Here is a 13993-nt window from a genome sequence, read left to right as displayed (position 1 = left end):
ATGATTGAGCTTAATCAACAATTGCTCCTGATGACAGAACAGTTAGCAGAATTTAAAGAGATGCTCTATGAAACTAAAGTTGCTAACAAGAACATAGAACTGCAGTTGAATCAAGCAAAACAGCAGATATCTAAACAGATAACAGAAGAGTGTCAAGCAGTTCAACTGAGGAGTGGGAAGACACTGAATAACACTGCTCAAAGTAGTAAAAAGTCCGTAAAGGAACAATTGACAGAGGATAGCCAAACCACTATCCAAAATCCCTCTGAGGACAGTAAGAGCCCAGAGAGGAATACTAATGGCGTTCAAACGCCAGAAAGGGAGGGAAAGCTGGCGTTAAACGCCCATTCCCTGGCCAGTTCTGGCGTTCAAACGCCAGAAAAGGGGGAAAAGTTGGCGTTAAACGCCCATTTTCCACCCAACCCTGGCGTTCAAACGCCAATGGGGAATCAGACACCTAAGAGTGCTGATAGTAACCCCTCTAAAAAGGCTTCTCCAACCACTTCTGTAAGGAATAAACCTGCAGCATCTAAGGTCGAAGAATATAGAGCCAAGATGCCTTATCCTCAAAAACTCCGTCAAGCGGAACAGGATAAGCAATTTGCCCGCTTTGCAGACTATCTAAGGACTCTTGAAATAAAGATTCCGTTTGCAGAGGCACTTGAGCAAATACCTTCTTATGCTAAGTTCATGAAAGAGATCTTAAGTCATAAGAAGGATTGGAGAAAAACTGAAAAAGTTTTTCTCACTGAAGAATGCAGTGCAGTCATATTAAAGAGCTTACCAGAGAAGCTTAAAGACCCTGGAAGCTTCATAATACCATGCACATTAGAGGGTACTTGTACCAACAAAGCTCTATGTGATCTTGGGGCAAGTATCAACATAATACCTGCATCCACTATCAGAAAGCTTGGCTTGACTGGAGAAGTCAAGCCAACCAGGATATGTCTCCAACTTGCTGATGGCTCCATTAAATACCCATCAGGCATAATTGAGGATATGATCGTCAAGGTTGGGCTATTTGCCTTTCCCACTGACTTTGTAGTGCTGGAAATGGAGGAGCACAAGAGTGCAACTCTCATTCTAGGAAGACCTTTCCTAGCAACTGGACGGACCCTCATTGACGTCCAAAAAGGGGAAATAACCCTGAGAGTCAATGAGGATAAGTTCAAGTTGAATGTTGTTAAAGCTATGCAACATCCAGACACACCAAATGACTGCATGAGCACTGATATTATTGACTCTTTGGTGGAGGAGGTCAATATGACTGAAAGTCTTGAATCAGAGCTAGAGGACATCTTTAAAGATGTTCAGCCTGATCTTGAGGAACTAAAGGAAATAAAAGAAATTCCGAAAATTCCTCAGGAAGAAGACAAGCCTCCTAAACCAGAGCTCAAACCATTACCACCATCCCTGAAATATGCATTTCTAGGAGAAGGTGGCACTTTTCCAGTGATCATAAGCTCTGCTTTAAAGCCACAAGAAGAGGAAGCACTAATTCAAGTGCTAAGGACACACAAGACAGCTCTTGGGTGGTCCATAAGTGATCTTAAGGGCATTAGCCCAGCAAGATGCATGCACAAGATCCTATTGGAGGATGATGCTAAGCTAGTGGTTCAACCACAAAGGCGGCTAAATCCAGCCATGAAGGAGGTGGTGCAGAAAGAGGTCACTAAGTTACTAGAGGCTGGGATTATTTATCCTATTTCTGATAGCCCCTAGGTGAGCCCTGTCCACGTTGTTCCTAAGAAGGGAGGCATGACAGTGGTTCATAATGAAAAGAATGAACTAGTTCCTACAAGAACAGTTACAGGGTGGCGCATGTGTATTGACTACAGAAGGCTCAATACAGTCACCAGAAAGGATCATTTTCCTTTACCATTCATAGACCAGATGCTAGAGAGACTAGCAGGTCATGAATACTACTGCTTTTTGGACGGCTACTCAGGCTACAACCAAATTGCAGTAGATCCTCAGGATCAAGAGAAAACAGCATTTACTTGCCCTTCTGGCGTGTTTGCCTACAGAAGGATGCCTTCTGGAAGTCTTCATGGATGACTTCTCAGTATATGGAGACTCATTCAGCTCCTGTCTTAATCACCTAGCACTTGTCCTGAAAAGGTGCCAAGAGACTAACCTGGTTTTAAACTGGGAGAAATGTCACTTTATGGTGACTGAGGGAATTGTCCTTGGGCACAAAATTTCAAGCAGGGGAATAGAGGTGGATAAGGCAAAGGTAGAGTTAATTGAAAAATTACCACCACCTGCCAATGTTAAGGCAATCAGAAGCTTTCTTGGGCATGCAGGATTCTACAGAAGGTTTATAAGGGATTTTTCAAAAATTGCCAAACCTCTGAGTAATCTGCTAGCTGCTAACACTCCATTTATTTTTGATAATGAGTGTCTGCAGGCGTTTGAGACTTTGAAAGCTAAGCTGGTCACAGCACCAGTCATCTCTGCACCAGACTGGACATTACCATTTGAACTAATGTGTGATGCCAGTGACCATGCCATTGGTGCAGTATTGGGACAAAGGCATGGTAAGCTTCTGCATGTCATTTATTATGGCAGCCGTATCCTAAATGATGCACAGAAGAACTACACAACCACAGAAAAGGAGTTACTTGCAGTGGTTTATGCCATTGACAAGTTCAGATCTTATTTAGTGGGATCAAAAGTGATTGTGTACACTGACCATACTGCTCTTAAATATCTACTCACAAAGCAGGATTCAAAACCCAGGCTCATAAGATGGGTGTTGCTTCTGCAAGAGTTTGATATAGAAATAAGAGACAGAAAAGGGACAGAGAATCAAGTAGCTGATCACCTGTCCCGGATAGAACCAGTAGCAGGAGCATCCCTCCCTCCTACTGAGATCTCTGAAACCTTTCCGGATGAGCAACTGTTTGCTATTCAGGAAGTTCCGTGGCTTGCAGATAGTGCAGACTATAAAGGTTCTCCTTCTGTAACCATGGAGAGGAAGCATGAAGAGCTCCTCTCAAAACAGAGTCAAACAGAGCCCCCACAGTCAAACTCTAAGTTTGGTGTTGGGAGGCCACCACCAACTTCTAAGTTTGGTGTTGAACCCCCACATTCAAACTCTAAGTTTGGTGTTGGGAGGTTCCAACTTTGCTCTGAGCCTCCGTGAGGCTCCATGAGGGCCCACTGTCAAGCTACTGACACTAAAGAAGTGCTTGTTGGGAGGCAACCCAATGTTATATTTTATCTAATTTCCTTTGTTATTTTATGTTTTCTATAGGTTGATGATCAAGAGAAGTCACAAAATCAATTGAAAAAGCAAAAACAGAAAGAAAAATAGAAAGAAAAACAGCACACCCTGGAGGAGAACTTGCTGGCGTTTAAACGCTAGTGAGGCTAGCAGATGGGCGTTTAACGCCCAGTCTGGCACCATTCTGGGCGTTTAACGCCAGAAAGGGGCACCAGACTGGCGTTAAACGCCAGGAATGGGCACCAAGCTGGCGTTAAACGCCAGAAATGGGCACCAGCCCGGCGTTTAACGCCAGAATTGGCTAAAAACGCATTTTTGCATGCCATTTGGTGCAGGGATGACTTTGCCTTGACACCTCAGGATCTGTGGGCCCCACAGGATCCCCACCTACCCCACCACTCTCTCTCTTCTTTCTTCTTTTGCTTGAGGACAAGCAAACCTTCTAAGTTTGGTGCGGTAAAAGCGTTGCTTTTTGTTTCTCCATAACCATTTATGGCACCTAAGGCCGGATAACCTCTAGAAAGAGGAAGGGGAAGGCAAAAGCTTCCACCTCCGAGCCATTGGAGATAGAGAGATTCATCTCAAGGGATGCACTTTCCTTCACAAAAATATAGGGAGCAAATCAACACCTCCCTAGGAGAATTGAGTTCCAACATGGGACAACTAAGGGTGGAGCACCAAGAACATTCTATCCTCCTCCATGAAATTAAAGAAGATCATAGAATCATGAGAGAGGAGCAACAAAGGCAAGGAAGAGACATTGAGGAGCTCAAGCACTCCATAAGATCTTCAAGAGGAAGAACAAACCGCCATCACTAAGGTGGACCCGTTCTTTAATCTCCTTGTTCTTTATTTTCTATTTTTTCGAATTTTTTTTTTGCTTATGTTTATCTATGTTTGTGTCTTATTACATGATCATTAGTATCTTAGTGTCTATGCCTTAAAGCTATGAATGTCCTATGAATCCATCACCTCTCTTAAATAAAAAATTGCTTTAATCACAAAAGAACAAGAAGTACAGGATTTCAAAATTTATCCTTGAAACTAGTTGAATTAGCTTGATGTGGTGACAATACTTTGTGTTTTCTGAATGAATGCTTGAACAGTGCATATGTCTTTTGAATTTGTTGTTTTGAGAATGTTAAAATTATTGGCTCTTGAAAGGATGAGGAGAAAGAGAACTGTTATTGAGGATCTAAAAATCATTAGAGTGATTCTTGAAGCAAGAAAAAGCAGTGGATACAAAAAAAAAATTATTGTAAAAATTCGAAAAAAAAAATTCGAAAAAAAAAGAAAAAAAAAAGAGAAGAAGAAAGAAATAAAGTTGTGATCCAAGGCAACAAGAGTGTGCTTAAGAACCCTGGACACCTCTAATTGGGGACTTTAATAAAGCTAAGTCACAATCTGAAAAGGTTCACCCAATTATGTGTCTGTGGCATGTATGTATCCGGTGGTAATACTGGAAGACAGAGTGCTTTGGGCCACAGCCAAGACTCATACACTGGCTATGTTCAAGAATCATTATGCTTAACTAGGAGAATCAATAACACTATCTGAGTTCTGAGTTCTTATAGATGCCAATCATTCTGAACTTCAAAGGATAGAGTGAGATGCCAAAACTGTTCGGAGGCAAAAAGCTACTAGTCCCGCTCATCTAATTGGAGCTATGTTTCCTTGATATTTTGGAGTCTATAGTATATTCTCTTCTTTTTATCCTATTTTGATTTTCAGTTGCTTGGGGACAAGCAACAATTTAAGTTTGGTGTTGTGATGAGCGGATAATTTGTATGCTTTTTGGCATTGTTTTTAGTATGTTTTTAGTATAATTTAGTTAGTTTTTAGTATATTTTTATTAGTTTTTAGCTAAAATTCACTTTTCTGGACTTTACTATGAGTTTGTGTGTTTTTCTGTGATTTCAAGTATTTTCTGGCTGAAATTGAGGGTCCTGAGCAAAAATCTGATTCCGAGACCAAAAAGGACTGCAGATGCTGTTGGATTCTGACCTCCCTGCACTCGAAGTGGATTTTCTGGAGCTACAGAAGCCCAATTGGCGCGCTCTCAACGGCATTGGAAATTAGACATCCTGGGCTTTCCAGCAATATATGATAGTCCATACTTTGCCCAAGATTTGATGGCCCAAAAGATATAAAGATCCAATGGTCATCTTTGGATCTTTATATCTTTTGATCACTTTAGATCTTAGATCATTGGGAGGCTGGCCATTCGGCCATGCCTAGACCTTATGCTTATGTATTTTCAACGGTGGAGCTTCTACACACCATAGATTAAGGTGTGGAGCTCTGCTGTACCTCGAGTATTAATGCAATTACTATTGTTCTTCCATTCAATTCCGCTTGTTCTTTATCCAAGATATCACTTGTTCTTCAACTTGATGAAGGTGATGATTAACGCCCATCACCATTCTCACCCATGAACAAAGTGACTGACAACCACTCTTGTTCTACAAGCATTTGAGGCTTGGTGAATATCTCTTGGATTCCTGATTGCACGATGCATGGTTGATCGCCTGACAACCGAGTGCTCGCCTGACAAACGAGCCAGCCATTCCGTGAAGTCAGAATCTTCGTGGTATAGGCAAGAATTGATGGCAGCATTCAAGAGAATCCGGAAGGTCTAACCTTGTCTGTGGTATTCTGAGTAGGATTCAATGACTGAATGACTGTGACGTGCTTCAAACCTGTAACCTACCGGGCGTTAGTGACAGACGGAAAAGAATCACTGGATTCTATTCCGGTAGGGGAGGGAACCACACCGGTGATTGGCAGCACTGTGACAGAGTGTGTGCATTAGCTTTCACTGCGAGGATGGGAGGTAGCTGCTGACAACAGTGAAACCCTACACGAGCTTGCCATGGAAAGGAGGAAGAAGGATTGGATGAAGGCAGTAGGAAAGCAGAGAGACGGAAGGGAAGGCATCTTCATGCGCTTATCTGAAGTTCCTACCAATGAATTACATAAGTATCTCTATCTTCATCTTTATGTTATTTTCGTTCATCACCATTATCATTTGAGTTTGCCTGACTAAGATTTACAAGATGACCATAGCTTGCTTCAATACTAACAATCTCCGTGGGATCGACCCTTACTCACGTAAGGTTTATTACTTGGACGACCCAGTGCACTTGCTGGTTAGTTGTGCGAAGTTGTGTAATGCCATGGTATTGAGCTACCACGTTTTTTGGAGCCATTACCGGGGATTATGAGAGTTGTGAAAAAGTATTGTTCACAAAAACTTGGTGCACGAAATTGCAATAACACTTTTGCAATCCCGCACAACTAACCAGCAAGTGTACTGGGTCGTCCAAGTAATACCTTGCGTGAGCAAGGGTCGATCCCACAGAGATTGTCGGCTTGAAGCAAGCTATGGTTATCTTGTAAATCTTAGTCAGGATATCAGAAATTATCAGGATTGATTGTGAAAAGCAAAAAAAAAAACACGAAATGGTTACTTGTTTTGCAGTAATGGAGAATAGGTTGAGGTTTGGAGATGCTCCATCTTCTGAATCTCTGCTTTCCTACTGTCTTCTTCTTCAAACACGCAAGTCTCCTTCCATGGCAAGCTGTATGTAGGGTTTCACCGTTGTCAATGGCTACCTCCCATCCTCTCATTGGAACGATTCCTAATGCCCTGTCACGGCACGGCATTCCATCTGTCGGTTCTCAATCAGGCCGGAATAGAATCCAGTGATTCTTTTGCGTCTGTCACTAACGCCCCGCCTTCAGGAGATTGAAGCACGTCACAGTCATTCAATCATTGAATCCTACTCTGAATACCACAGACAAGGTTTAGACCTTCCGGATTCTCTTGAATGCCGCCATCAGTCTAGCTTATACCACGAAGATTCCGGTTAAAGAACCCAAGAGATAACTACTTAATCTAAGGTAGAACGGAGGTGGTTGTCAGTCACACGATCATAGTTGAGAATGATGATGATTGTCACGGATCATCACATTCATCCGGATTAAGAACAAGTATTATCTTAGAATGGAAGCAAGCATGATTGAATGAGAAACAGTAGTAATTGCATTAATCCATCAAGACACAGCAGAGCTCCTCACCCCCAACCATGGGGTTTAGAGACTCATGCTGTGGAAGAAAACATGTAAAAATGTCATAAGGTCTTCAAAAGGTTGCATAGCGTACTGATACAATGTCAAAAGATCCTATAAATAGTAAGCTAGTGTCCTAAGGTTTACAGAAATGAGTAAATGACAGAAAAATCCACTTCCGGGCCCACTTGGTGTGTGCTTGGGCTGAGCAATGAAGGAATTTCGTGTAGAGACCTTTTCTGGAGTTAAACGCCAGTTCTCATGCCAGTTTGGGCGTTTAACTCCAAATTTTATGCCAGTTCCGGCGTTTAACGCTGGAATTTCTGTAGGTGACTTCGAGCACCGGTTTGGGCCATCAAATCTTGGGCAAAGTATGGACTATTATATATTGCTGGAAAGCCCAGGATGTCTACTTTCCAATGCCGTTGAGAGCGCGCCAATTGGGCTTCTGTAGCTCCAGAAAATCCGCTTCGAGTGCAGGGAGGTCAGAATCCAACAGCATCTGCAGTCCTTTTTGGTCTCGGAATCAGATTTTTGCTCAGGACCCTCAATTTCAGCCAAAAAATACCTGAAATCACAGAAAAACACACAAACTCATAGTAAAGTCTAGAAAAGTGAATTTTAGCTAAAAACTAATAAAAATATACTAAAAACTAACTAGATTATACTAAAAACATACTTAAAACAATGCCAAAAAGCATACAAATTATCCGCTCATCACAACACCAAACTTAAATTGTTGCTTGTCCCCAAGCAACTGAAAATCAAAATAGGATAAAAAGAAGAGAATATACTATAGACTCCAAAATATCAAGGAAACATAGCTCCAACTAGATGAGCGGGACTAGTAGCTTTTTGCCCCCGAACAGTTTTGGCATCTCACTCTATCCCTTGAAGTTCAGAATGATTGGCATCTATAAGAACTCAGAACTCAGATAGTGTTATTGATTCTCTTAGTTAAGCATAATGATTCTTGAACATAGCTAGTGTATGAGTCTTGGCTGTGGCCCAAAGCACTCTGTCTTCCAGTATTACCACCGGATACATTCATGCCACAGACACATAATTGGGTGAACCTTTTCAGATTGTGACTCAGCTTTGCTAAAGTCCCCAATTAGAGGTGTCCAGGGTTCTTAAGCACACTCTTGTTGCCTTGGATCACAACTCTTTATTCTTTTATTTTTCTTTTTCTTTTCTTTTTCTTTTTTTTTTCTTTTTTTTTTCACTGCTTTTTCTTGCTTCAAGAATCAATCTAATGATTTTTAGATCCTCAATAACAGTTCTCTTTCTCCTCATTCTTTCAAGAGCCAACACTTTTTAACATTCTCAAAACAACAAATTCAAGAGACATATGCACTGTTCAAGCATTCATTCAGAAAGCAAAAAGTATTGTCACCACATCAAACTAATTCAACTAGTTTCAATGATAAATTTTAAAATCCTGTACTTCTTGTTCTTTTGTGATTAAAGCATTTTTCATTTAAGAGAGGTGATGGATTCATAGGACATTCATATCTTTAAGGCATAAAATTTCAATCTTATTAATTATGAATTAAAATAAGACTCAAAAATAGATATAAAATGAAACTTAAAAAAAAAACGAAAAATAAAAACAAAACAAAGGAAAAAGACGCAAACATAGGCTCCTAATGATAGAGGTTTTCACAGAGTTAGGACTCAACAACCTTGATTTTGAGAAGTAGATGCTCCCTCAGCTTGAGAGGAGAACTTTTGGTGTTTCAATTCTTGGATTTCACGCCCCTGCTTCTCTTGCTCCTTCAGCAATTTGCAGAGCATGCAGTTCTGATTCTGCTGTTCTTCCTTCAGTTGCTCCATAGTCTCTTGCAGCTTGTTAATGGATGCTTCTAGGCTGGACCAGTAGTCAATTCTTGAGAATTCAGGGAGGAATTCCTGCGCCCTCCTCTTGATGGAGTTGTCTTGCACTTGTCCTTCCATTGACTTCTCTTGATTCCAAAGATTCTTTGGATTAGTCTCTTTCTTTCCTCTTGAGTTGGTTTGTTTTCCCTTGGGAGCCATGATCTTGATGAATCTTGGCTTAGTGATCACGGAAAAGCACACCAAACTTAGAGGTTTTGCTTGTCCTCAAGCAAAAAGAAAAGGAAGAAGAGAATAGAGAGAGAGAGGAAGAGGAAATTCGAATGGTGTGAGGAAGGAGGGGTGAGGAACGTTCATTTATAGAGTGGGGGGAGGAGAATTTCGAAAACAAAAGAGAGATTTGAAAGGAAATTTGAAAAGATATGAAAAGAAAATTGAGAAAAGGGTGAGTTTTGAAGAAGATTTGAGATTATTTTGAAATAGATTTGAAGAATGGTTTTGATTTGTGAAGATTTGAAAGTGAATGATGAAAGGTTGAAGTGCATTTATGTAGAAGAGTATGGGTAAAAAGAGGAAAGTTTGAAAAAAATTGAGTTGAAAACAAAAGTGTGGTCCCCCCACCTTTCTGGCGTTAAACGCCCAGAATGGCACCCATTCTGGCGTTTAACGCCCACTTGGCACCCCTTTTGGGCGTTTAACGCCCAGCCAGGTACCCTGGCTGGCGTTAAACGCCAGAAAGCCTTCCTCACTGGGCGTTTTTCTGAACGCCCAGTGATGCTGCACACCTGGCGTTAAACGCCCAGAATGGTGCCCATTCTGGCGTTTAACGCCCAAAATGGCACCATTCCTGGCGTTAAACGCCCAGAATGGTACCCATTCTGGCGTTTAACGCCCAAAATGCTCCTTACTGGCGTTTTTTCGCCAGTAAGCTCATTTTCTCTGCTTTTTGAGCTGAATCCTTCTGTAACTCTGTGAATTCCTTCATTTTTGATTTTTGCCTCTGTAAGAACAAATCATACAACCTACTAATGACTGGGTTGCCTCCCAGCAAGCGCTTCTTTACTGTCTTTAGCTGGACCTTCACTGAGAATCACTCAAGTCTCAGTTCTGAGCATTCCTGCTCAAGATTTCCTTCAAGATAATGCTTGATTCTCTGTCCATTAACAATGAACTTCTTATCAGAATCAATATCCTGAAGCTCAACATATCCATATGGTGACACTCCTGTAATCACATACGGACCCCTCCAACAGGATTTGAGTTTTCCTGGAAACAGTTTGAGCCTAGAGTTGAAGAGCAGAACTTTTTGTCCTGGCTCAAAGACTCTGGTTGACAATTTCTTGTCATGCCATTTCTTTGCCTTTTCCTTATAAATTTTTGCATTTTCAAAGGCATTGAGTCTGAACTCCTCTAGCTCATTTAGCTGGAGCAGTCTTTTTTCACCAGCTAACTGTGCATCCATGTTTAGGAATCTGGTTGCCCAGTAGGCTTTATGTTCCAGTTCCACAGGCAAATGACAGGCCTTCCCATACACCAGTTGGTATGGGGAGGTTCCTATAGGAGTCTTGAATGCTGTTCTGTATGCCCACAGAGCATCATCCAAGCTCTTTGCCCAATCCTTTCTTCAGGCCATCACAGTCCGTTCCAGGATTCTCTTTAGCTCTCTATTAGAGACCTCAGCTTGTCCATTTGTCTGTGGATGATACGGAGTTGCCACTTTGTGGCTAATTCCATACCTAACCATAGCAAGGTGTAGCTGTTTATTGCAGAAATGAGTGCCCCCATCACTGATTAGCACTCTGGGAACGCCAAATCTACTGAAAATGTTTTTCTGGAGGAATTTCAGTACGGTCTTAGTATCATTGGTGGGTGTAGCAATCGCTTCTACCCACTTAGATACATAGTCCACTGCCACCAGAATGTAAGTGTTTAAGTATGATGGTGGGAATGGCCCCATGAAGTCAATTCCCCATACGTCAAACAACTCTATCTCTAATATCCCTTGTTGAGGCATGGCATATCCATGAGGCAGGTTACCAGCTCTTTGGCAACTGTCACAGTTACGCACAAACTCTCGGGAATCTTTATAGAGAGTAGGCCAGTAGAAGCCACATTGGAGGACTTTAGTGGCTGTTCGCTCACTTCCAAAATGTCCTCCATACTGTGATCCGTGGCAGTGCCATAGGATCCTCTGTGCTTCTTCTCTGGGTACACACCTGCGGATCACTCCGTCAGCACATCTCTTAAAGAGATATGGTTCATCCCAGAGGTAGTACTTGGCATCTGAAATTAATTTCTTTCTCTGCATGTAACTGTACTCTTTGGGTATGAACCTCACAGCTTTATAATTTGCAATATCTGCAAACCATGGAGCTTCCTGAATGGCAAATAGTTGCTCATCGGGGAAAGTCTCTGAGATCTCAGTAGAAGGGAGGGACGCCCCAGCTACTGGTTCTATTCGGGACAGATGATCTGCTACTTGGTTCTCTGTCCCTTTTCTGTCTCTTATTTCTATATCAAACTCTTGCAGAAGCAACACCCATCTAATGAGCCTGGGTTTTGAATCCTGCTTTGTGAGTAGATATTTAAGAGCAGCATGGTCAGTGTACACAACCACTTTGGATCCCACTAAATAGGATCTAAACTTGTCAATGGCATAAACCACTGCAAGTAACTCTTTTTCTGTTGTTGTGTAGTTCTTCTGTGCGTCATTTAGAACACGGCTGGCAAAGTAAATGACGTGCAGAAGCTTGTTATGCCTCTGTCCCAACACTGCACCAATGGCATGGTCACTGGCATCACACATTAGTTCAAATGGCAATGTCCAGTCTGGTGCAGAGATGACTGGTGCTGTGACCAGCTTAGCCTTCAGGGTCTCAAATGCCTGCAGACACTGTGTGTCAAACACAAATGGTGTGTCAGCAGCTAGCAGGTTACTCAGAGGTTTTGCAATTTTCGAAAAGTCCTTTATAAACCTTCTGTAGAATCCTGCATGCCCAAGAAAGCTTCTGATTGCCTTAACATTGGCAGGTGGTGGTAATTTTTCAATTACCTCCACCTTTGCCTTATCCACCTCTATTCCCTTGCTTGAAATTTTGTGCCCAAGGACAATTCCTTCAGTCACCATAAAGTGACATTTCTCCCAGTTTAAAACCAGGTTAGTCTCTTGGCACCTTTTCAAGACAAGTGCTAGGTGATTAAGACAGGAGCTAAATGAGTCTCCATATACTGAAAAGTCATCCATGAAGACTTCCAGAAATTTCTCTACCATATCTGAGAAGATAGGGAGCATGCACCTTTGAAAGGTTGCAGGTGCATTGCACAGACCAAAAGGCATTCTCCTATAGGCAAACACGCCTGAAGGGCAGGTGAATGCTGTTTTCTCTTGGTCCTGGGGGTCTACTGCAATTTGGTTGTAGCCTGAATAGCCATCCAAAAAGCAGTAGTAGTCATGACCAGCTAGTCTTTCTAGCATTTGGTCTATGAATGGTAAAGGAAAATGATCCTTTCTGGTGGCTGTATTGAGCCTTCTGTAGTCAATACACATGCGCCACCCTGTGACTGTCCTTGTGGGAACCAGTTCATTTTTTTCATTATGAACCACTGTCATGCCTCCCTTTTTGGGAACAACTTGGACAGGGCTCACCCAGGGGCTATCAGAAATAGGATAAATAATCCCAGCCTCTAGTAATTTAGTGACCTCTTTCTGCACCACCTCCTTCATGGCAGGATTTAGCCTCCTCTGTGGTTGGACCACTGGTTTGGCATTATCCTCCAACAGGATCTTGTGCATGCATCTAGCTGGGCTAATGCCCTTAAGATCACTTATGGACCACCCAAGAGCTGTCTTGTGTGTCGTTAGCACTTGAATCAGTGCTTCCTCTTCCTGTGGATTTAAAGCAGAGCTTATAATCACTGGAAAAGTGTCACCCTCTCCAGAAATGCATATTTCAGGGATGATGGTAGTGGTTTGAGTTCAGGCTTGGGAGGCTTATCCTCCTCCTGAGGAATTTTCGAAAATTCCTTTGCCTCCTCTAGTTCTTCTTGATCAGGTTGAGCATCTCTGAAGATGTCCTCAAGCTCTGATTCTAGGCTCTCAGCCATATTGATCTCTTCTACCAGAGAGTCAATGATGTCAGCGCCCATGCAGTCATTTGGTGTGTCTGGATGCTGCATAGCTTTTACAGCATTCAACTTGAACTCATCCTCATTGACCCTCAAGGTTACTTCCCCTTTTTGTACATCAATGAGAGTTCGTCCAGTTGCTAGGAAGGGTCTTCCTAGAATGAGAGTTGCACTCTTGTGCTCCTCCATTTCCAACACCACAAAGTCAGTTGGAAAGGCAAATGGCCCAACCTTGACAATCATGTCCTCAATTATGCCTGACGGGTATTTAATAGAGCCATCAGCAAGTTGGAGGCATATCCGGGTTGGTTTGACTTCTCCAGTCAACCCAAGCTTTCTGATAGTGGATGCAGGTATTAGATTGATGCTTGCTCCAAGATCACATAGGGCTGTCTTAGTGCAAGCACCTTCTAATGTGCATGGTATCATAAAGCTTCCTGGATCTTGAAGCTTTTCTGGTAAGCTCTTTAATATGACTGCACTGCATTCTTCAGTGAGAAACACTTTTTCAGTTTCTCTCCAATCCTTCTTATGACTTAAGATCTCTTTCATGAACTTAGCATAAGAAGGTATTTGCTCAAGTGCCTCTGCAAACGGAATCTTTATTTCAAGAGTCCTTAGATAGTCTGCAAAGCTGGCAAATTGCTTATCCTGTTCCGCTTGGCGGAGTTTTTGAGGATAAGGCATCTTGGCTTTATATTCTTCAACCTTAGATGCTGCAGGTTTATTCCT

Source organism: Arachis hypogaea, chromosome 2 (assembly GCF_003086295.3).
Source record: "Arachis hypogaea cultivar Tifrunner chromosome 2, arahy.Tifrunner.gnm2.J5K5, whole genome shotgun sequence".
In the NCBI taxonomy this organism is placed as follows: domain Eukaryota; kingdom Viridiplantae; phylum Streptophyta; class Magnoliopsida; order Fabales; family Fabaceae; genus Arachis; species Arachis hypogaea.
This window is presented reverse-complemented; position numbering follows the sequence as displayed.